Raw genomic sequence first — 22397 nt, 5'->3', positions numbered from 1 at the left:
TAAGATTACCAATGATAGGATTGTTAAACGAAGAAGAATGCATGGGAGAAGTTTCACAGACTATAGCGGAAAGATCGTGGGACGTTGAATTTATTGATCCAGTTTTATCCATCATGATGGTCTTTCAAAATGCATGAGCATTGTCACACATCGACCGTCTATAACCGTCATTTACCAATTCTTCTTAAAAGATAGTTACATGATGTTGCAGAGCCGGGACAAGGTCCTCCAGCACCCAAGGCTGAGACAGCATAGTGCGCCCCTCCATCCCTGCCTCCCCAGCCGTCACACACTGATTGCTATTAGACTAAGAGGCACCACAGGGCCCACAACCTCCCCAACACCTTAATATCTAGTTATCTGGCTTGCAGTCACTCCCATGTATCCCCTTTTCTTATTTCTTTCTGCTTCAAACACAATTAGGAATGACAGCTGAATGAATTCTACGTCCCCTCCTACACTGCGCCCTGAGGCTGCAGCCTCTCCAGCCTATGCCTCGGCCCGGTCCTGTGATGTTGGTTGGAACAGTCGTTTATCTGTTATTTTGACAGATTAAATCTTGCTGTGGGTATGGAATTGTGTGTGCTTGGGGTGGGCTACATGTATACATTGCATTTTTTGGACTTTCGAGTCTCTGCAATAATGCATAGGTCAAATACAACAATCTATAGAAGCAAATATAATTTCACCAAGTTCCGTGCATATAAAATGCCAGGTAAATCAGCATATATGGCATTAAATATGCCCCACCAAATGTAGGGGGGAGGGGACAGCCCGTCCCGATCTCTGACTTAAGGTGTACCACCACTTGAATTGGGTGTCTCAAACCAATGTAAAGTATGGCCTGTTAGGATGAAGTGGGGCAATAGGTTAGAATATACAGTACATGACCCCTAAAATAACAAGAATGAAGACCTCCAGTAACAGGCTGCACCCCCATGACAAACAAGATCCCAAGTAACATGTTTGCAGCCCTTCAACATACAGGACCTTCAATAATAAGCTCCACCCCTATGACAAATATAACCCACACTAACAGGCCCCACACCTATGACAAATAGAACCCACAGTAACAAGCGGCACTCCTATAGCTGCATACCCACCAAACAATTTTTTCACAGCGAACGATCTTTCATGATATCACGCAACATCGTTTAACAAAAGTTTGTTAAACTATGCTTAAGGACGGCCGATTGCGTGAGATAATCGTTCGTTTTAAATGACCGCCATGACAGATCCAATCATAACGATCGCCATTGATCGCCGCGCTAAATACGATCGTCCAACGACTCATCCGCACCCATCGTCTGTACTAACGTTCGTGATCACAAAAGATGGATCGGGGAACGATCATTCGTTGGATCATTTTTTCGGTGTGTATCTCCCTGATCCACCTTCCATGGTCTTCTTGTGGGTACTTAGCTTAAGACAGACCGGACTCTCAGTAACAGGCTGCATCTCTTTGACAGATAGGACCCCAGTAACATGCTCCACCTCTATGACAGACAGGACCCCCAGTAACAGGCTGCACCCCTATGACATACATGACCTCCAATAACAGGCTGCACCCCTAAGACAGAGAGGACCTCCAGTAACAGGCTGCACCCCTATGACATACATGACCTCCAATAACAGGCTGCATGCCTAAGACAGAGAAGACCTCCAGTAACAGGCTGAGCCTCTATAACAGAAAGGTCCCCAGCAAAAGGCCATGCCTCTATGACAGACAGGACCCCTTGTAATAGGCTGCACCCCATGAGACAGGACCAGTGGCATAGCAATAGTGTATGCAGAAGTAGCGTCCGCACTAGGGCCCCGTGGGTCAGAGGGCCCCTAGGGGCCCACCTTCATCCACAGTATTAGCCCTCTATTGGTCCTGTGCGGGTAATCACTTCTATAGATGCTTTGAATAGAAGTAATCCTTAAACTGTACCCCATCCGCTGCTCTATTGGTGCATACACACGGGGCACAACTGTCGCCACAAACACGTGGCACGCGCACATTGCGGCGACAAGTCCCCCGTGTGTATGACGCGCGCGCCACAAACCGTCGCTAGTCAGAGCTGTCGCCAGGCGATTGGCGTGGCCAATCGCCGGCAACAGCTGTCGCCGCAACTGTCGCTAGTCCACCACGCGTACTGCGTGTGTATGCAGACTAGCGACAGAAACCCATTCACAATGCATGGAGCTTCCGGCGGGGGGAGGAACCTTCGGCGACAGCTTCCGCGGCATCTCTGTCCCTCTGTGCGCCGTGTGTATGGCTGCTGCACAGAGGGACCTGGCGACAAACTGTCGCTGCTGTTTTTTTTTTTTTTTGTCTCTTGTGAGACATTTGTGCCTCGTGTGTACGAGGCTTACGACAGACAGGGCACACCCCATACATGTATCCCTGTAGAACTGACCAGTTGATTAAAGGATCATTCCCACCCGGAGAGGTTTCTGGAAAACTCAGGTGTTAGGCTGGGTGTTTTTGTGGAAAACACAGGTATTAGGTTGCGTTCACACATAAAACAAGTACAATGGTCTGGAAAAGAGGCCAGTAGACAAATGGACATGTGAACAGATTCAGTGTTATTGATAGGACCCATTCACATGTCCGTTTGAAACATATCCATTGGCTTGTTCTGGAAAATAAATTGAAAAGTCCCAACCTGCACGATATTCACAAACACAACATATGTTGCCGATGGCCATAGAGGCTATGATAAGCCTAAGGGAACTGACAGTGTCCATTCTCACTATTGGGACCTAATATATATTTTCACTAGGGTGTTTACCATATCCATATTGTTTAGATCTCACATTAACCAAGGATGAAATGAGCCCAAGAGTTCTGTCTAAAGGCTTGTACCCACCTCACGATTCATCCAACGACTGGCAATTGCTTTCTGCGATCTCCTGAGGTGAGTGCGAGTGCGTGATTAGGCAAACAGGGACTCGCAGTGAAAATGACCATCACAGCGGATCTTTACGTTTCCCAACGACTCCTGCGCAAAGTGGCGCGATCATTTGAATTCTCATTTGGCCCTGTTATGTGACATCACGTGTTCCTGCGGGCAGGAAGATGGATCATGGAACCTCGTTCGGGAGGCGTCGCTGTGAGGTTCCCCGATCCATTGTCAGGTGAGTATTTATCTTAAGGCTTTTCATAAACCATGCTCCAGCAATTCAGTATTGAAGGTCAGCAGCTACCATCCATGACATATTGTGAAGGCGGTCTTGGTGGGCGAATCTGTCCATGCTCGGAGGAATTATTTCACCAACACTCTATAAGACAAGAATTCTCGTCATTGGAAGCCAGGCTCGTGGACGGGGCCTACCCTGCTTGGGCCCTTAAATGTGCTAATCTCATAGCCCTGTGATTTGAATAGGATAGGACCCTCATGTTTAGAAGTACACGCACATGGAAGGATTCCAGGTCTGTACTGACCTTTGTCACTGCCGAATATACTAGCATTGTTGACACTGTTAAATGAAATATGTTGCTCCTGTGCGCAGATGACAAAATATGTCAGGTTCTGGATGATGGCTATAGCTTTGCATCGAATAGGGCACCATCATTTGGGTCCATTCTTTGCCCTAGCCTTTTTGTATCCTCCTGGTCCATTTCTCGCAACTGGCTCTCAACCAGTGCTGTAGCAATAGGGGTTGCAGAGGCCTTGACCGTACTGGGGCCCTTGGGCCAGAGGGGCCTCCCTCAACTGCAGTATTAGCTCTTTATTGGTCATGTGCTTCTATTAATCACTTCTATAAATGCTTTGAATGGTAGTTATTAACAAGCTGTTCCCCATCCCCTTCTTGCACCTCTGACTGACACTGTGGATGTCCTTGGCAGGTTTCGGTGCACCGCATCAATTGTATGTTTAGAGAGTTTGGGGGGCCCAATGTAAAACTCACACTGGGGCCCATAGCTCCTTAGCTATGCCACTGCTCTCAAGGATGGGGTCTTTTCCCTGCCGTGTCATAGCATGTAGATACTGTCATGTACATGAGACCATGGTATCATTTTCCAACAACAATACCTACCTGATCCGACAGTTCATCAACGGCAACCATCAGTATGTAGTCTATGTAGTGTCATTTAAATCATGTTGGATCCAATATGTGGGTTATACCACCAGGCAGAGGCGAGAAAGGCTCCATCCTCAGGGCGCAGTGTAGGAGGGGGTGCACAACTCACTCAGCTATTATTCCCCTACTGTGTTTGTAGTAGAGAGAAATAAGAAAAGAGGATACATGGCAGTAAGCCAGACAGCAAGCCAGATAACTAGAGATTAAAGGATACCCGAAGTAACATGTGACATGATGAGATACACATGTGTATGTACAGTGCCTAGCACACAAATAACTATGCTGTGTTCCTTTTTTCCTTTCTCTGGCTGAAAGAGTTAAATATCAGGTATGTAAGTGGCTGACTCAGTCCTGACTCAGACAGGAAGGGACTACAGTGTGACCCTCACTGATAAGAAATTTCCCTTTTTATCTCTTTCTTGGTCTCAGAAGCCATTTCCTGCTAGGAAAGTGTTTTATAGTTGGAAGTGAGGGTCACACTGCAGTCACTTCCTGTCAGGACTGAGTCAGCCACTTACATACCTGATATTTAACTCTTTCAGACAGAGAAAGAAAAAAAGGAACGCAGCATAGTTATTAGTGTGCTAGGCACTGTACATACACATCTATCTCATCATGTCACATGTCACTTCGGGTATCCTTTAAGCTGTTGGGGGCCCTGGGTCTAATAGCATTCAGTGTGTAATGGCTGGGGTGGGAGGGATGAAGGGGCGCACTTTGGTGTCTCAGCCTTGGGTGCTAGAGAACCTTGTCCTGGCTCTGCCATCAGACCACTCTGCCGTCATGTCTCTGAACCTTATTGTGGAGCCTCCTGGACCACAAGCAATGTTTCCAATGTGGCAAAGCATTTTCCGCAAATACATGGGGGAGACATGGTATCCTTTTCTTTTAAGGGGGCTGAGAATCTAAACCACTCAGTAAGATAGATATCATAGACTTTGTGTGAAACTAAATGGATCTTCAATCTGGGTACTACTGTACGTTTCCAGATGGTTGAAACGCAAGATGGGTTCTTAACCTAAAAGTGTTTAATGGTGACCCGGTTCACAACTTGTATTGTTCTTTGGGTGCTGGCCAAATTTGTTAACTTACAGGTGTTTTGTCCGGCCCCTAGGGGTGGAGTCTACTGTATTTATGACATTTCCCATTTATATTTGGCGAGCTATGACTAAGGACCTGTGCATCTAAAACGAGTCAGATGCTTGCTTGTCTTTTTGGATGTGCAAAATAAAGTTCCTGGATTTAATCCCACCAGGGTGTGCTTCCGGCTTTTGTGCTGAATCTGTGTTTACCATATACATTTGTTGGCTTATGTTCTCTTGTACATTCTGCTACTTTACTCTGCGTTGTCACCTTCTGCCTTCATCTTTCACCTTCTGCCTTCTTCTGTCACCTTCTCACCGCCACCTTTTGGATCACTGCTTCTGCTGCCACGGAGCAGTATTTGTCCCTGGTGCCTGCAGAAGCAGGGGCGTAGCAATAGGGGTTGCAGAGGTAGCGACCGCATCGGGACCCTTGGGCCAGAGGGGCCCCGAAGGGCCCTCCCTCAACTACAGTTTTAGCTCTCTATTGGTCCTGTGCTCATAATAATCACTTCTATAGATACTTTGAATAGTGGTAATCATTAACAAACTGTTCCCCATCCCCTTCTTGCACCTCTGACACTGTAGTTACCATTGGCAGGTTTTGGTGCACCATATCAATTGTTATGTATAGAGTGCTTGGGGGGCCCCATTGTAAAACTTGCATCGGGGCCCACAGCTCCTTAGCTACGCCACTGAGCAGAAGTGGTGACCAAAGCGTCAGTGGAGGAACCCATACCGCAAAAGATGTAAGCTAGCATGGAGCTAGCAGTGCCAGTGTAAACAAGGTGACGCTCTCTGCACAGGATATGCTGGGAACGGGCCATTGCTAATCCATAATACTGTGAACCAACCCAATTCCAAAAGCATGCGTTTTCCCATAGGATCATCTTGTAATGTTGCCATGGTAGTTTCTGGGCTAAATGGCCCTTAGGATGAGTGTGTATTAGGTAGACAAAAGAGCCCCCAGTATTAGGTAGGCAGAAGAGCCCCCTGTATTACTGTAGGTAGCCATAGCCTCAGTATTAGGTAGCCCCTCCACACACACACACACATCTATGTTGCATTGCCATTTTGCATGCTGTATTTTGCTGCCTTTTTTGCTTCTAAATGGAACATATTTAAGACAACAAAAACAAATATGTACAAATGTGATTCCTGTGTGTATCTCAGCACCAACTTTATAGAAGCACAAACAAAAATGCAAACATGATTACAAACGTGCATGACTGCATGCAACCCTAATGTGGTCTGCAATCAATATAAAAACAGCATGCAAAGGCATTTTTTATATCGCAAATGCAATTTTGAGTAGGAAAAAGCCCTTGAAACTTTCTACCGCTTGCAGATAATTGTTTCTGTTTGACCTGTGAGAGAAGTATATTTTTTTTAACCTTTTTATAATGAAGGATTAAACGAAAACCTCTGGTCAAATTTGGATTATGCTGCATTTATACTTCCTAGAATAATATATGGCAAGGTTGTATAACTCTATTGTTTGCATACAACATTTTCACATAATACTACTATTGAGGCTAGTGAGATAGCCAATAAGTTTTGTCGCACCAGATACTTTTCAACCTTAGTGTCTCTGAATTGTCACCCATACACATGTGAGGAGCTCCCTCTGTCCTATGTAAGCTTCTCTAGTCCTCCACATGCTTTCATGGATAAAGCAATCTTTATTCCAGGCATTTCTCTATTGCCGCAGCTGTGGAAATGGTTGTTCTTCTAGGATCTCTGTACCCCCAACACTTTGCAGCGACACCATGGCCCAGCCAACCATCTGCAATTGTTGCAGAGGGAGGGGCAGAAGTACTGGACGAGCACCAATTGCAGGGTAGTGCATCAGACAAGTGGGTGGGTTCCCTTCATCATCGGATAGTGTGGGGGACAGAGATCATGAATAAATAGCCACCTCCACAGCTGTGGAAATAAGAAGACACTTGCAATTAAGACCGGTGTGGCTAGTTAGGAATACATCTTTTATTATATACATTGCCCCGAAGCCTTAATATCAGGCACATAATGGTAGACTTATTAGTGCTCAGCAAACAAAGCATTTAGAACCAAGGTCACTCAAAATAATAATTTAGATAGTTTACAGCACTGTCTCCCCTGACGCCCACTAACTTCTGCTCATTGGCGATCAGGCATTCCGGAAAACATGCCTGATTGTTATTACAGTATTCTGTAACACTCCTTTTAGCTTAGTCCTACTTATACCACCCTCCATAGAATGCAACACACTGATCGGCAGAAAGCCAAAACAGCGTTTGTAAGGGGAAAGGCCATGTGTAGATGCCCTCAGGCCTTGAGGGTTGAGCAAACCTGGAATCATTTAAAAATGTATCTAATATTTATGGTATAGTTAAAAATGCATAAATACCTTAATTGTAGTAATTTAGCGTGCGGATGTGACTCACAGCCAGCGGAGTGGGGCATGGTTCCAATCCCAAGCTTCCAGGAATCCTCTCAGGATGATGGCCTGTCAATGGAAACACAGAGCACCACTGGTGATATGACCATGCTGCATATAGCTAAAATGAAAATATTTATACATCATATATATTATATTGTACTATTAGGGAGTAGGAATTAGGGCAGAAGGTTTGAACATGGTGTTTGCAGGTGCATCATGTTCCTCTCAGAATCTCACCATTTTCTTCTAACGACGATTCCTTCCTGTTCTGAGTAGATCTACTCAGAACTTAAAAGCCTTAGTGCCCTTTCCACTGTGTCAGTTGCTATCAGTTATAAATGAAAGGACAACTGATATGCAAAGTAACGTCCATGTTTCCCGATGGCTCAATCGATATTGCTGGTTCATGCAGTGCTAACCCAGAAGCTGTTATGGGATCATCGCCATTTTTAAAATGGAGGATGGAGAATTCCATCGATCACAGAGGACAAACAGAATACGGGAGAGAAAAAACAGATTGATGGGTAGACTACGCGGTAGGCGAATGTGACGTGTATATGTTTATTTTGACTTATTTTTCAGTTCAGGTTTGCTTTAAGCCTCCAACAAAATAACACTTTCTAAAGGTAGTAAATCCTATTCATAGAGTTCTAGGTTACTGCTTTATTTGACTGAAAAAAAGAAGGTTCCGCACAATGTCCATTGCCAAAATAAATCCCAACTTTATTGAAACAGGTAAAAGCCATACAGCCTGGTAGCTGACATGTTTCAGACTCAAGTCCTTAATCATAGCACACTGCTTTATTTGCCCATTAAAAAAAAACGGTAATAACTTTAATAGATGTTTTAGAGGCAATATCGAACATATATGGTGGTTATGCCCTAACTTCAGCATTCTGGTTCAAAGTTAATTGACTAACTCAGTTATCATGGGTACTATATCTAAGGACCAGAAGTCTTAATTTTTGGTCATAAATCAGTTGATATAAATTTCCCTTCTTATAGGATTATTCAGCATATACAGTGGGATGCGAAAGTTTGGGCAACCTTCTTAATCGTCATGATTTTCCTGTATAAATCATTAGTTGTTTACGATAAAAAATGTCAGTTAAATATATCATATAGGAGACACACACAGTGATATTTGACAAGTAAAATTAAGTTTATTGGATTTACAGAAAGTGCACAATAATTGTTTAAATAAAATTAGGCAAGTGCATAAATTTGGGCACTGTTATTTTATTGATTCCAAAACCTTTAGAACTAATTATTGGAACTCAAATTGGCTTGATAAGCTTAGTGACCTCTGACCTACCTACACAGGTGAATCCAATTATGAGAAAGAGTATTTAAGTGGGTCAATTGTAAGTTTCCCTCCTCTTAATTTTCTCTGAAAAGTAGCAACATGGGGGTCTCAAAACAACTCTCAAATGACCTGAAGACAAAGATTGTTCACCCTCATGGTTTAGTGGAAGGATACAGAAAGCTGTCTCAGTGATTTCAGCTGTCTGTTTCCACAGTTAGGAACATATTGAGGAAATGGAAGACCACAGGCTCAGTTCAAGTTAAGGCTCGAAGTAGTAGACCAAAGAAAAATCTTGGACAGACAGAAGCGACGAATGGTGAGAACAGTCAGAGTCAACCCACAGACCAGCACCAAATACCTACAACATTATCTTGCTGCAGATGGATTCACTGTGCAACGTTCAACCATTCGGCGCACTTTACACATGGAGATGATGCATGCGAGAGTGATGCAGAGGAAGCCTTTTCTCTGCCCACAGCACAAACAGAGCCGCTTGAGGTATGCTAAAGCACATTTGGACAAGCCAGCTTCATTTTGGAATAAGGTGCTGTGGACTGATGAAACTAAAATTGAGTTATTTAGGCATAACTAGGGGTGTTCTGCATGGAGGAAAAAGAACACAGCATTCCAAGAAAAACACCTACTACCTAAAGTAAAATATGGTGGTGGATCCATCATGCTGTGGGGCTGTGTGGCCAGTGCAGGGACTGGGAATCTTGTCAAAGTTGAGGGACGCATGGATTCCACTCAGTATCAGCAAATTCTGGAGACCAATGTCCAGGAATCCGTGACAAAACTGAAGCTGCGCTGGGGCTGGATCTTTCTCCTGTATGATATATTTAACTGACATTTCTTATCTTAACGATTTATACAGGAAAATAATGACGATTAACAAGGTTGCCCAAACTTTCACATCCCACTGTAGCTTCTGCAGTCAATTCTCATCTGGCTAGACAATTGCTGCAGCCAACATTACATATTAATCAATTCGAACAGTCAGTAACCAACATTATGATTAGCAAAAGATCCTTGTAGTAAAATAAAGGATCCCGAATTTTGGAAAGAGGTTAGCCCTCTGGTTATTGAGGTTTAATAATATTGGTCTGACACAAAATATCCTATAAGTTAGAAAATAGGATATAGTATTTTTGAAATGCACACTGTGATATTGCACTATTCATAGATGTTTTTCATTTATCATGTTACAGTATATGTAAATGGTTCTAGCGTCTGTGTTCTTTTGTTGCTGTAGTCATAAATGTTGAATTTCTCCCAACTGGTTACAGTAGATACCAACCTCTTGCTCATCATACATTTGTACTTTGTTGTAATTTCAGCAACAAAAAAACTTTTCAAACTAAAGCCATACCAAAGTGAAATAAATATACAACAACCTTCAAGCTCCTGATGACCAGTTCAGCACTGCCCTGCAATCTTCTACCACCATTTTCCATCACCTGTTTTGTCCCTGCCGCCCAGCTTCTGCCCCATTTCTCTTCTCCCTTTCACCTCCAAACTCCTCAAGCACCTGGTTTACAAACGACTGACCTATATCTTATTCGATACCCTTCAATCTGAATTCCACCTTGCCCACTCCAGAGACTGCACTCACTAAGGTCACCAATCATCTTATAATGGCCAAATCAAACAATCATTATTCCATCCTTCTCCTCCTGGACTGCTTATCTGCCTTCAACACCGTGAACCATCTCCTCCTGTTCCAAACCCTACACTTAATTGGTATTCGCAAATCAGCTCTGACCTGGTTTGTATCCTACCCCTCTGACTGCACCTTCCAGACCTCCTTTAACTGATATTTCTCTCTCTCCTTCCCCCTCACTGTTGAGAGTACCCCAGGGCTCTGTCCTTGGCCCTATAGTCTTCTCCCTCTCCATTGGAAAACAAATTTCCCTTAATTGGCTTCAGCTATCATCACTATGCTAATGACACCCAAATCTACCTTCACACCCCTGATCTCTCTTCCCGCACTTTGGATAAAATCTCCACTTGTATGTCCTCGATCTCCACCAAGATGTGCAACAGATTTTTGAAACTCAACCTGGATAAGACGGAACTCATGAAGTTCCCACCCCATTCATCGACCACTCTCACTGACATCTCTATTTCTATCAACTGTCCATCTGCCCTCTCCCTCAAACCCGCTGCCTGGGTGTCATCCTCGGCTCAGCGCTCTTCTTCTTCTTCTTCCCACATACAGAACATCTCCAGATCCTGCCATTTTCATCTCCCCAGTATCGCCAACATTCGCCCCTATCTAAATCCCGACCCCGCCAAACTCCTCGTCCATGCTCTGGTCATCTCAAGTCCAGACTAAAGCAATGCCATTCTTTCTGGACTTCCTGGGACTGGTCTCCATTATAAATGCAGCTGAACATACACCATGCTCCCCTTACGTGTTCTCTAATTCACCCCTTAGAATTGTAAGTCTCTCCCCCACCCCCTAGATTGTTAGCCTATTCGGCCGGGCTTTCTTCTCCTTGTGTCCTTTCCCCCACTATATTGACTCAGTGACTTTTCTGCTATAACTATCCCTACATTGTTACATTTTTTGTGTACCAATAATTTCACATGCAGGTCATAAAAATTTACGCATTGCACCTGTAATGCGTAAACATGTACTTGTTAATGTCCACGAAAGCTTCCTGCACCAGCGGGAATACGTAAACAAAAGGTACGCATGGCGGCAGGCCGACTCCCAGTCGGCAAAAACGAAACTTCCTGGCAGCAGGGGAACGGAGGAGCCATGAGTGACTGCGAGGGCACAGGATGGCTGAAGGGGGCTGGTAAATGCCCCAGGTAAGGGAAACTCATGTTTTGTTTTGTTTTGAGTTAAGGTTCCCTTTAAGACAAAAATAGAATGCCACCAGTACTCATAGAAAAATATATATTTTTTCAACAAAATTATTCAATACAATACAATAACATTTCTATAGCGCTTTTCTCCCATAGGACTCAAAGAGCTTAGGCTCTCTCAGATTCAGTAGTTGGTACTAGTAGGATGAAGTATTCACGCAACAAAAGTTACAGTGGTGTGAAAAACTATTTGCCCCCCTCCTGATTTCTTATTCTTTTGCATGTTTGTCACACTTAAATGTTTCTGCTCATCAAAAACCTTTAACTATTAGTCAAAGATAACATAATTGAACACAAAATGCAGTTTTAAATTATGGTTTTTATTATTTAGTGAGAAAAAAACCTCAAAACCTACATGGAGCAATGTGAAAAAGAAATTGCCCCCTGAACCTAATAACTGGTTGGGCCACCCTTAGCAGCAATAACTGCAATCAAGCGTTTGCGATAACTTGCAATGAGTCTTTTACAGCGCTCTGGAGGAATTTTGGCCCACTCATCTTTGCAGAATTGTTGTAATTCAGCTTTATTTGAGGGTTTTCTAGCATGAACTGCCTTTTTAAGGCCATGCCACAACATCTCAATAGGATTCAGGTCAGGACTTTGACTAGGCCACTCCAAAGTCTTCATTTTGTTTTTCTTCAGCCATTCAGAGGTGGATTTGCTGGTGTGTTTTGGGTCATTGTCCTGCTGCAGCACCCAAGATCGCTTCAGCTTGAGTTGACGAACAGATGGCCGGACATTCTCCTTCAGGATTTTTTGGTAGATAGTAGAATTCATGGTTCCATCTATCACAGCAAGCCTACCAGGTCCTGAAGCAGCAAAACAACCCCAGACGATCACACTACCATCACCATTATTTACTGTTGGTATGATGTTCTTTTGCTGAAATGCTGTGTTACTTCTACGCCAGATGTAACGGGACACGCACCTTCCAAAAAGTTCAACTTTTGTCTCGTCGGTCCATAAGGTATTTTCCCAAAAGTCTTGGCAATCATTGAGATGTTTTTTAGCAAAATTGAGACGAGCTTTAACCACTTCAGGATTCTGCGTACGCTTAAGTACGCCCCTGAATCCTGAAGTGGATTCCGAGCAGCCGTTTCATGTCAGTTCACGGAGGGTGTCTCCGTGAACACCCTGCGAGCCGCGATCGCGCTCTCACAGGGTAAATGTAAACACACGGGGAAGATCTTCCCCGCTGTTTACATATATACGGCACTGCTGCGCAGCAGCGCCGTAGAGGAGATCGGCAATCCCCGGCCTCTGATTGGCCAGGGATCGCCGGCATCTGATAGGCTGAAGCCTATCCCATCAGGCGCAGGACGGAAATCCGTCCTGCGCCACTCACAGGGGGAGGGAGGGAAGGGGAAGGAGGCCAGAAAGCGCTGCGGAGGGGGGCTTTGAAGAGCCCCCCGCAAGCGCAAACAGCCGGCGGCGATCAGACCCCCCCAGCAGGACATCCCCCTAGTGGGGAAAAAAGGGGGGAAGTCTGAGCGCCCTGGCTGCTATCTGATCGGTGCTGCGGGCTGGAGATCCCACGCAGCACCGATCAGCAAAAAAAGCCCTGGCACAGAACTGGTTAATGTTCTTTTTGCTTAAAAGTGGTTTGCGCCTTGGATATCTGCCATGCAGGCTGCTTTTGCCCAGTCTCTTTCTTATGGTGGAGTTGTGAACACTGACCTTAATTGAGGCAAGTGAGGCCTGCAGTTCTTTAGATGTTGTCCTGGGGTCTTTTGTGGCCTCTCAGATGAGTTTTCTCTGCGCTCTTGGGGTAATATTGGTCCGCCGGCCACTCCTGGGAAGGTTCATCACTGTTCCATGTTTTTGCCATTTGTGGATAATGGCTCTCACTGTGGTTCGCTGGAGTCCCAAAGCTTTAGACATGGCTTTATAACCTTTACCAGACTGATAGATCTCAATTACAGTACTTTTGTTCTCATTTGTTCCTGGATTTCTTTAGATCTTGGCATAATGTCTAGCTTTTGATGTGCTTTTGGTCTACTTCTCTTTGTCAGATAGCTCCTATTTAAGTGATTTCTTGATTGAAACAGGTGTGGCAGTAATCAGGCCTGGGGGTGACTACAGAAATTAAACTCAGGTGTGATAAACCACAGTTAAGTTATTTTTTTAATAAGGGGGGCAATCACTTTTTCACACAGGGCCATGTAGATTTGGAGTTATTTTTCTCCCTAAATAATAAAAACCATCATTTAAAACTGCATTTTGTGTTCAATTATGTTATCTGTGACTAATAGTTAACGGTTTTTGATGAGCAGAAACATTTAAAGGGACTCCGAGCAGTGCAGAAACTATGGAAAGATGCATATCATTTTAAAGCTCTCTTTCTCCTCTTTCCAATGATATATAAACCGCCGCCCTACGCATTTTAGTTTTCGCGATTTCAATCGCGTAAATAGAGAAAACTAAAAGGTGTAGGGTGATGATTTAGGTGTCGCCAGAAAGAGGAGAAAGAGAGCTTTAAAATGATATCCATCTTTCCATAGTTACATTGTATTACACAGGGCGACTTTTTCCTAAAGTCAGCAGCTCCATTCTGCTGACACTGGGGAAAGTGTCGTCCTGTGTAATACAAGTAACTATGGAAAGATGGATATCATTTTAAAGCTCTCTTTCTCCTCTTTCTGGCGACACCTAAATCGTCGCCCTACGCCTTTTAGTTTTCTCTATTTTCGCGATTGAAATCGCGGCCGTGGCAATTGCAATCGCGAAAATAGCGAAAACTAAAAGGCGTAGGGCAGCGGTTTATATATCATTGGAAAGAGGAGAAAGAGAGCTTTAAAATGATATTCATCTTTCCATAGTTTCTGCACTGCTCGGAGTCCCTTTAAGTGTGACAAACATGCAAAAGAATAAGAAATCAGGAAGGGGGCAAATAGTTTTTCACACCACTGTATATTTCTGCAAATGCCAAACTGAACAGGTGGGTTTTCAGTCTGGATTTAAACACGTCCAGGGATGAAGCTGTCCTGATCTGCTGAGGTAAGGAGTTCCAAAATGTAGGACAGAAGGCTCTGGGACCAAAAGATTCCAAGTGAACTCTGGGTATGACTAGAGGATTAGAACCTGTGGATTGGAGATTGCAGGGATTGCTACTCAGATGTAACATCTCTTTCATGTATCCAGGACCAAGATTATTTAGTGATTTAAATGTTAGTGGGCCGATCTTGAATAGAACCCTCCATTTTATAGGTAGCCAGTGAAGGAAGACAGGACTGGCGTTATGTGGCAGTGACGGGGTTGGTTGGTTAACAGTCTGGCAGCAGTATTCTGTATCAGCTCTAGGCAGTACAAGTCCTTTTTTGGAAGGCCAGTGTAGAGAGCATTGCAGTAGTCCAGTCAGGATGTAATGAAGGCATGAACTAAGGTTGGTAGATCTTCTGGGGGGATGAGGTGCTTGATTTTTTTGCGATGTTCTTCAGGTGAAAATAGGATGATTTCACCACAGCAGAGATGTGAGTTCTGAAGTTTAAATCCCCATCAATTATAACTCCCAGGCTACACACATGATCAGAGCTGTGTAGATCCGTGTCTCCCATTCCCAGTGGTGAAGACTGCAAGTTTAGTTGTTTTGTTGTCATGCGCTGCCCTCCGATCAGAAGGACTTCAGTTTTGTCTGCATTTAGTTTCAGCCAGTTGCCACTTATCCATTGCTGTAGTTCGCCTAAGCAGGCGTTTATAGTTGGAGTTGGATCTGTCACACCAGGCTTGAAGGAAATATATAGTTGGGTGTCATCAGCATAGCAGTGGTTTGTCAGGCCATGTGTTTGGATTAGTTTTGTAAGTGGTAACATGCAAATCATGAAAAGCAGGGGAGAAAGGATTGGGTCCCGGGGCACCCCATACTTAAGTGGTATAGAGGTGGACAGGAAGGGCCCCATAGACACTTTTTGGGTTCTGCCAATGAAGAAGGATTGGAACCACTGAATAACTATGCCATCAATGCCACAGTATTCCTGTAGCCTGCTTATCAAGATGTCATGGTCAACTGTATCAAAGGCTGCAGAATGGTCTAGCAGTTTCAGGATGGAACACTCTCCTCTGTCTCTTGCCATGAGCAGGTGGTTGCATATTTGGATGCGGGCAGTTTCAGTGCTGTGATGTTTCCTGAAGCCAGACTGGAATGGATCAGAACTGTTTTGTAGGATTTTGGCTTCTAGCTGGAGGTATACAGCTTTTTCAATTAGCTTACCCAGAAAGGGAAGGTTAGAGACAGGTCTGTAGCTGGTCATTGCATCTGGGTCCAGTGAGGGTTTTTTGAGGAGAGGCCTGATGACTGCTTCCTTCAGTAAAGCAGGAAATATCCCTGATTGTAAGGAACAGTTTACAATTTTGAGGAATACCGTTACAAACAGGTCGGGGCAGTTCAACATGAACTTTGTTGGACCAGGATCCAGGTCACAGGTAGTTTGGCGGAGGTGAAGGAGGATGCTTGATGTGACTTCAACAATTTCTTTGAAGTTTGACCAAGGTGTTACGTTATCCCTTATAGCGGAGACTTTGTCTGAGAAGAAATTGACAAATTAGTCGCAGAGATCCTTTAAAGACTGGATATTACGTTTTTGACATGCCGGGTTTCAGAGTTTTTCAACTGTGCGGAATAGTTGGGCTGGTTTGTTAACTGCATTTGTAATCTCATGTGTTAGAAAGGATGACTTTTTCTCGGTGATTACCTTTTGGTAGTTCTTCATGTGGAGGATTAAGGCATGTTTGTCTTCTGGGGACTGAGATTTGCGCCACAGTCTTTCAAGTTTTCGGCCTTGTCTTTTCAGCTCTTTTATAGAGTTATCAAACGGTGATATTTTATTTGGTTCTTGAGCTGGTTTTTTGACAGCTGGTATTGAGAGGGAGAAGTGGATAGTGTGATGGTCTGACCAGGCAACAGGATTAATTTCCACACTGGCTATTGACAGACCAAAATGCAATATAAGGTGCAGAGTGAGACCTTTCTTGCGAGTAGCAGAGCTGATTGCTTGGGAAAAGCCCAGTTCGTTTATGGCACGAGTTAATTCTATTCCTAATTGCGAAAAGGGGTCATCCACCCATGTATTGAAATATCCAAGAACAATTCATCTGGGGTGTTCCAGTGTTAGGTTGCATAGGAGATCTACAAGTTCCTTAAGGAAGGCCGAGTCTTTTCCTGGTGGGCGGTAGATCAGCAATATGTTTATGTTTTTCTCAGCTGAAAGTTGCGCCCCCAAGCATTCAAACGAGTTGGTAGGTCCTAGGTCCTACAGTAAGTGGTCTGATTTTCAAAGCTGATCTAAAGCAAAGTGCAACCCCTCCGCCCCTGCGTTTTTTCCTGTTGCAGTGTATCACAGAATAATTTATTGGCACGGCGGCCTTCAGGGTGGAGCCAACTGGTTCAGAAAGCCAGGTCTCAGTCAGGCAGGCCAGATCAGAAGACTCTATTAGATCGTGTAGGATTGCTGTTTTGTTGTTTATAGACCTCACATTACAGAGAACAGCCTTGATGGGGCTACCCTGGGAGCTGGTGTCTGTCATTGAGGACACCAGGAGGGAACAGTCTCCAGATGTGTGGCTGTCATCTCTGCTGGATTTTGCTGGAACTTTTAAGGTTGTTGCCTGAGAGTACTCTGTAGATTTTGTCACAGAGTTATTTTGGTTCTGCAGTGAAGAATTTCTTTTTCCACGTCCTCGGGACCCTCTTTTGGTCTTTCTGAGGATTCCAACAGAGTTAAGTAGAATTATTGTTGATTTGTCACTTGGATAAATATTTCTTGGTTGGTATACAGCGATGGGTGTCTCTGCTGAATAGATATTCACAAACGCATTTCTATCACTATACTTATTACTGTTACCATAGACCCTCAGAAAGCCCTGGTTTGCTCTACAACAGGTCACTAATAGGGATTTATGTTTAGACGTTCAGATATACTGCACCAACCGCATAAAGAGTCCAGTATCACTGATAGTGGGTTCGCACGTAGATAAGATTCCAGGATAAAATACAGTGATCAATATCTGAAAAGAAAGCACAAAGCTCCCATAGCATAATACTGTAACTGTAACTGAAAAAAAGGCCAGCAGCACACAGTAACCATAGCATCAAAATCCTCAATCAATCAGAAAGGGGCTCACCAGATAGTTGTCACCTCATACACCAGGTGGATCTAGCGCTTAGGCTGTCATCCAGCCAGTAAGGATAACCCAGGAATGATTCCACCGATAAAAGTTTATTCCAGCAAGCATCCACAAGGATCCATAAAAATAAGGTGCACAGCACATTCGATTTCCAAGGCACTGTAAATTTAAAGGGATACTGTAGGGGGGTCAGGGGAAAATGAGTTGAACTTACCCGGGGCTTCTAACGGTCCCCCGCAGACATCCTGTGTTGGCGCAGCCACTCACCGATGCTCCGGCTCCGCCTCCGGTTCACTTCTGGAATTTCAGACTTTAAAGTCTGAAAACCACTGCGCCTGCGTTGCCGTGTCCTCGATCCCGCTGATGTCATCAAGAGCGCACAGCGCAGGCCCAGTATGGTCTGTGTCTGCGCAGTACACTCCTGGTGACATCAGCGGGAGCGAGGACACAGGCGTGCAGGCGCAGTGGTTTTCTGACTTTAAAGTCAGAAATTCCAGAAGTGAACTGGAGGCGGGGCCGGAGCATCGGTGAGTGGCTGCGCCAACACAGGATGTCTGCGGGGGACCATTAGAAGCCCCGGGTAAGTTCAGCTCATTTTCCCCCGACCCCCCTACAGTATCCCTTTAAACACTGCGGCATCCCGCCAGTGAACTTTCCCAGGATCATACAAACTACACGAGCACTATTCCTCAAGTGTAATGACGTCAATGCGCACTGGCTCCACCCTAAGTCATTTCGTCCAATAGGACTCATCAGGGGCTGTGGAGCCAGTGCGCATTGGGACAATATATAGGCCGAGCTGGGTGGAGCCATGCCAGGGAAAATTCACTGACGAGACGCTGCGGTGTTTAAACTTACAGTGCCCAGGAGACCTAACGTACTGTGCACCTTATTTTTTATGGATCCTTGTGGATGCTTGCTGAAATAAACTTTTATCGGTTGAATCGTTCCTGGGTTATTCTTACTGGCTGGATGACAGCCTAAGCGCTAGATCCACCTGGTGTATGAGGTGGAAACTATCTGGTGAGCCCCTGTCTGATTGATTGAGGATTTTGATGCTATGGTATCTTTATAAACAGGAATTTAGGTCTGTCATGGAGAACGTGTTCGTGAACCTGCAATCACAAAAGGATTTGCAGATTCTCAAACTTGCAAAGCCTGCGATCACTCACTTGAATTTGCCATTCAGCCATCAAACTGCACCAGGAGAGGTTCGTTTATTACTGTGCTGGATCTCCCAATCCCTGGCTGACATCACCACCTGGGACACAACAGTTCAGATGGAGCAGAGAGTTAGGTGGGTGGTGTGTCAGACAGCACAGCCAAACAGAGGTTTGCTCTCCTGCACTGTGCTCCAGTGTGGTCCACCCAGCCCTCTGCACTGGCATGTCTCAGGTGGCAATGTCAGTCCCTCTCCTGTGCCAGGTGAGCGGGCAGGGAAAAAAGGTGCCGTCTAGGAATCAGGAGGTCCAACACTGTGATGAGTGAACTGCTTGCAGTGCATTTTGGTTTGCGAAAACTGTGTCCATGTCAAAATTTGCAGATTTGTTGTTTGGCCAGCATCATCAGTACTCCCCAACCATCCTAACCTCAGACTTGATACTCATGTATCATATCGATAGCTTAGGCAAGTCTTCCTCCACATCATCAGTTCATCTGCTGTGTGGTTGGTTTGGAGTCACACTCCTTCTGGCTTTTCATAAAATACTTTTTAAACTGCCCTTCCTGTAGACATGCACTCCAAATGGCCTGTTCAACATAATTGTCCACTTTTCATTTCAGTTATTCTATATAATAAAATCTGTCTCTGCGTCCTGTCCCTGTGTGTGTGTGTGTCCCTGCGTTTGCGCTACTGCACATGTGCCGCAGGGACAGGCTAGGACAGGAGCAGGAAGGGCCAGCAGGGTGGGCGGGTGTGCACGCGTACGGCGGGCGGGTGTGTGTGTGTGCTGGCGCGCATGTGGTGGCGGCGTCGACAGAACTAGTGGCCCATTTTTAAACAGGCTAAGGTCACTAGTCCTATATAATAAAACCCCATGTGTCTCTGCGTCCTCCTGTGTCCGTGCTTCCAGACCCGACAGTTTGCTGTTTGTGAGCCTCGTTGCATTGTGGGAAATAACAGCCTTTTCCAACGGTCAAGCAAGCAACCTCTCCCAGTGTGCATATATTTCGGACAGCGGTGGGGGACGGGCGAGTGGGACACCTCTGTGCGCGCTTTGTGGGGTGGGAGGGGAGGAAGCTTTAGCGGCTGTCTAGCGCCCGTTTTTTAACAGGCGGGCCTTTTTACTAGTTTATAATTTACTAGTAATAATGGGGGGAGAGTTTGGGGAGGGTTTTATAGGTGATCTATTTATAGTTCACATTCGCCATACACTATTTTCCTGTACAGGTCCATAGATTTTACTCTACCCTTTACATTCCCAACAGGCAAGGACTTCTTCATCTTTCTTAGCAATAATTCAGATTTCACCAACATAGGTGACAGCTTGATGGCTAATGGTTTTGTATACAACTTTCTTGCTACTTCTTGACAGAAGATGTGATTATAGAAGGTGTTGTAGGCAAAAATAGCTTTTATTACCAGGGCTTATAAGTGCTTGAATATCCTCGCTAACCTCATTATGTTTGGCGATAAGCAATCCCAGGTAATTCAAGCTTGCCACTCTTTCATATTCTTCCTCATTAACAACAAGAGGTTCTAGTTGTGTGTCACTGTGTTGTGTCATTGCCATGTATTTAGTTTTTCGAATGTTAATGCATAAAGCTTGATGGAAGCATTTCCCAGTTGATTAAGGGTCTCGACCAATGCTTCGGTGTTGCTGCTTAGCAGGCCTATATCAGCATAAGCCGGTATTATGATGTTCTATTTCATAATGTCCTACCTGGGTTTATTCCAATCTCTTTAATTCTCTCCAGTGTCAGGTTAAAAAGCATACAGGATAGGAAGTCACCTTGTCAGAGTCCCCAGTTTACCCCAAGTTTTATAGTACAACTCATTCTGTCCTTGTACTTTACATATTGAATGGTGTAGTGTAATTCTGATAAGTGTAGTCAGTTTATTATTAGTTTATTATGCTATGTATTTAAATAGCGCAGACTTTTTCTGCAGCGCTTCATAAAGTCTACAGTCATGCCACTATTGTTTCTCAAAGGAGCTTACAATCTGTGAGGTATTCTAAATTCTTCCATGGTGTTATACAAATTATTACAATTTTCTACTATCGAATTTGTAGTCAGCAAACTGTTGATGTACAGAGATATTATTTTTGTGGCTTTTTTTTGTGAATGTTGTGCATAGTTAAAAAAAAATAATGTCTTTTGTTTTTATAGATTCCTTAAAATCTTCAGTCTTCCGTCTGTTATCTTTGTAAATAGTTTATGAACTAAGTTTAGGAGCACAATCCCACGATAGATGGTACGTAAAAGTAATGCCAGTTCCCACTCGGCTGGAATTCACTCCATTTTTCAAATGAGCTGCAGCGGTTGTCAGGGGCATTTCTAGGGTCCTTGGAGATCGGGGGCACCTGTGGGCACCAGGTGGGGAGGTATATGCGGCGCGCAGCACGCCGTGACAAAAATGGGCGTGGCCATGAGGTGAGTGGGCGTGGCCATGGGTGGAACCAAATGTACATGAACTTAGCAGCGGTGTAAGCTACAGATAACGGGCCTGCCCATCGAAATATTGGATGGAGCCCCCTGCCCTTTATTTAGATAATTTACAATCAGTATAGGCATAGATCAAAGATGTATACGCACATACAATTTTGATTGGTCAATCACCGACCCCCAATTTTACCACCCCCGTGCAGTAAGTGGGCCAACAGACAATGAATTTTATGAACAGAGCTAAAATTGGCTAATCAAAATTGTATGTGTGTACCAGGCTTTACAGCTAATACTGTACATACTGAAAGTAGCAGGGATCAGCATACAACAGGCTTTCACAACCAGAGTTCCCTGGAACCCCAGGGTTCCTTGAGCACTCTGCAGGGGTTCCTTGGCATTTTCCATCGTGGGGGAAGTATAATAGAGCACATTATAATAGGTGGTACTCAGGGCCGGGCCGAGGCAGAGGCTGGAGAGGCTCCAGCCTCAGGGCGCAGTGTAGGAGGGGGCGCACAATTCATTCAGTTGTCATTCCCAATTGTGTTTGAAGCAGAAAGAAATAGGAAAAGGGGATACATGGCAGTGACTGCAAGTCAGATAACTAGAGATTAAGGTATTGGGGAGGTTGGGGGCCCTGGGGCGCCTCTTAGTCTAGTAGCAATCAGTGTGTGATGCTGGGGCGGAGGGATGTAGGGGCACACTTTGGTGTCTCAGCCTTGGGTGCTGAAGGACCTTGTCCCAGCTCTGGTGGTACTGTAACAAGAAGCACTAAATTGGGGGCTCAGGAGACAGTATAATGAGTGGCAGTGTAATAGGGGCAGTGAAATAAACAGCTACACATACTTTTAAAGACCATGCCTCCTGCAAAATAAATACAGGGGTTCCTCGAGATCAATAAATTACTTGCAGGGCTTCC

At 44.6% G+C, this 22397-nt stretch overlaps 1 protein-coding gene across 1 annotated transcript in view; it reads right to left on the bottom strand.

Moving 5' to 3' along the window:
- SAMD11 (sterile alpha motif domain containing 11) overlaps positions 1-7561 on the bottom strand; it is a 272374-nt gene extending 264813 nt beyond the window's left edge. The window contains exon 1 of the mRNA XM_068240716.1: positions 7543-7561. The gene's annotated coding sequence lies outside the window, so the exon portion shown is untranslated. The remainder of the gene's footprint in view (positions 1-7542) is intronic.
- Positions 7562-22397: the final 14836 nt, after the last annotated feature.

Source organism: Hyperolius riggenbachi, chromosome 6 (genome assembly GCF_040937935.1).
Source record: "Hyperolius riggenbachi isolate aHypRig1 chromosome 6, aHypRig1.pri, whole genome shotgun sequence".
NCBI classification, from domain to species: Eukaryota; Metazoa; Chordata; class Amphibia; order Anura; family Hyperoliidae; genus Hyperolius; species Hyperolius riggenbachi.
The sequence above is the reverse complement of the archived record's forward strand: the minus strand, read 5'-3'. Positions and strand labels throughout refer to the sequence as shown.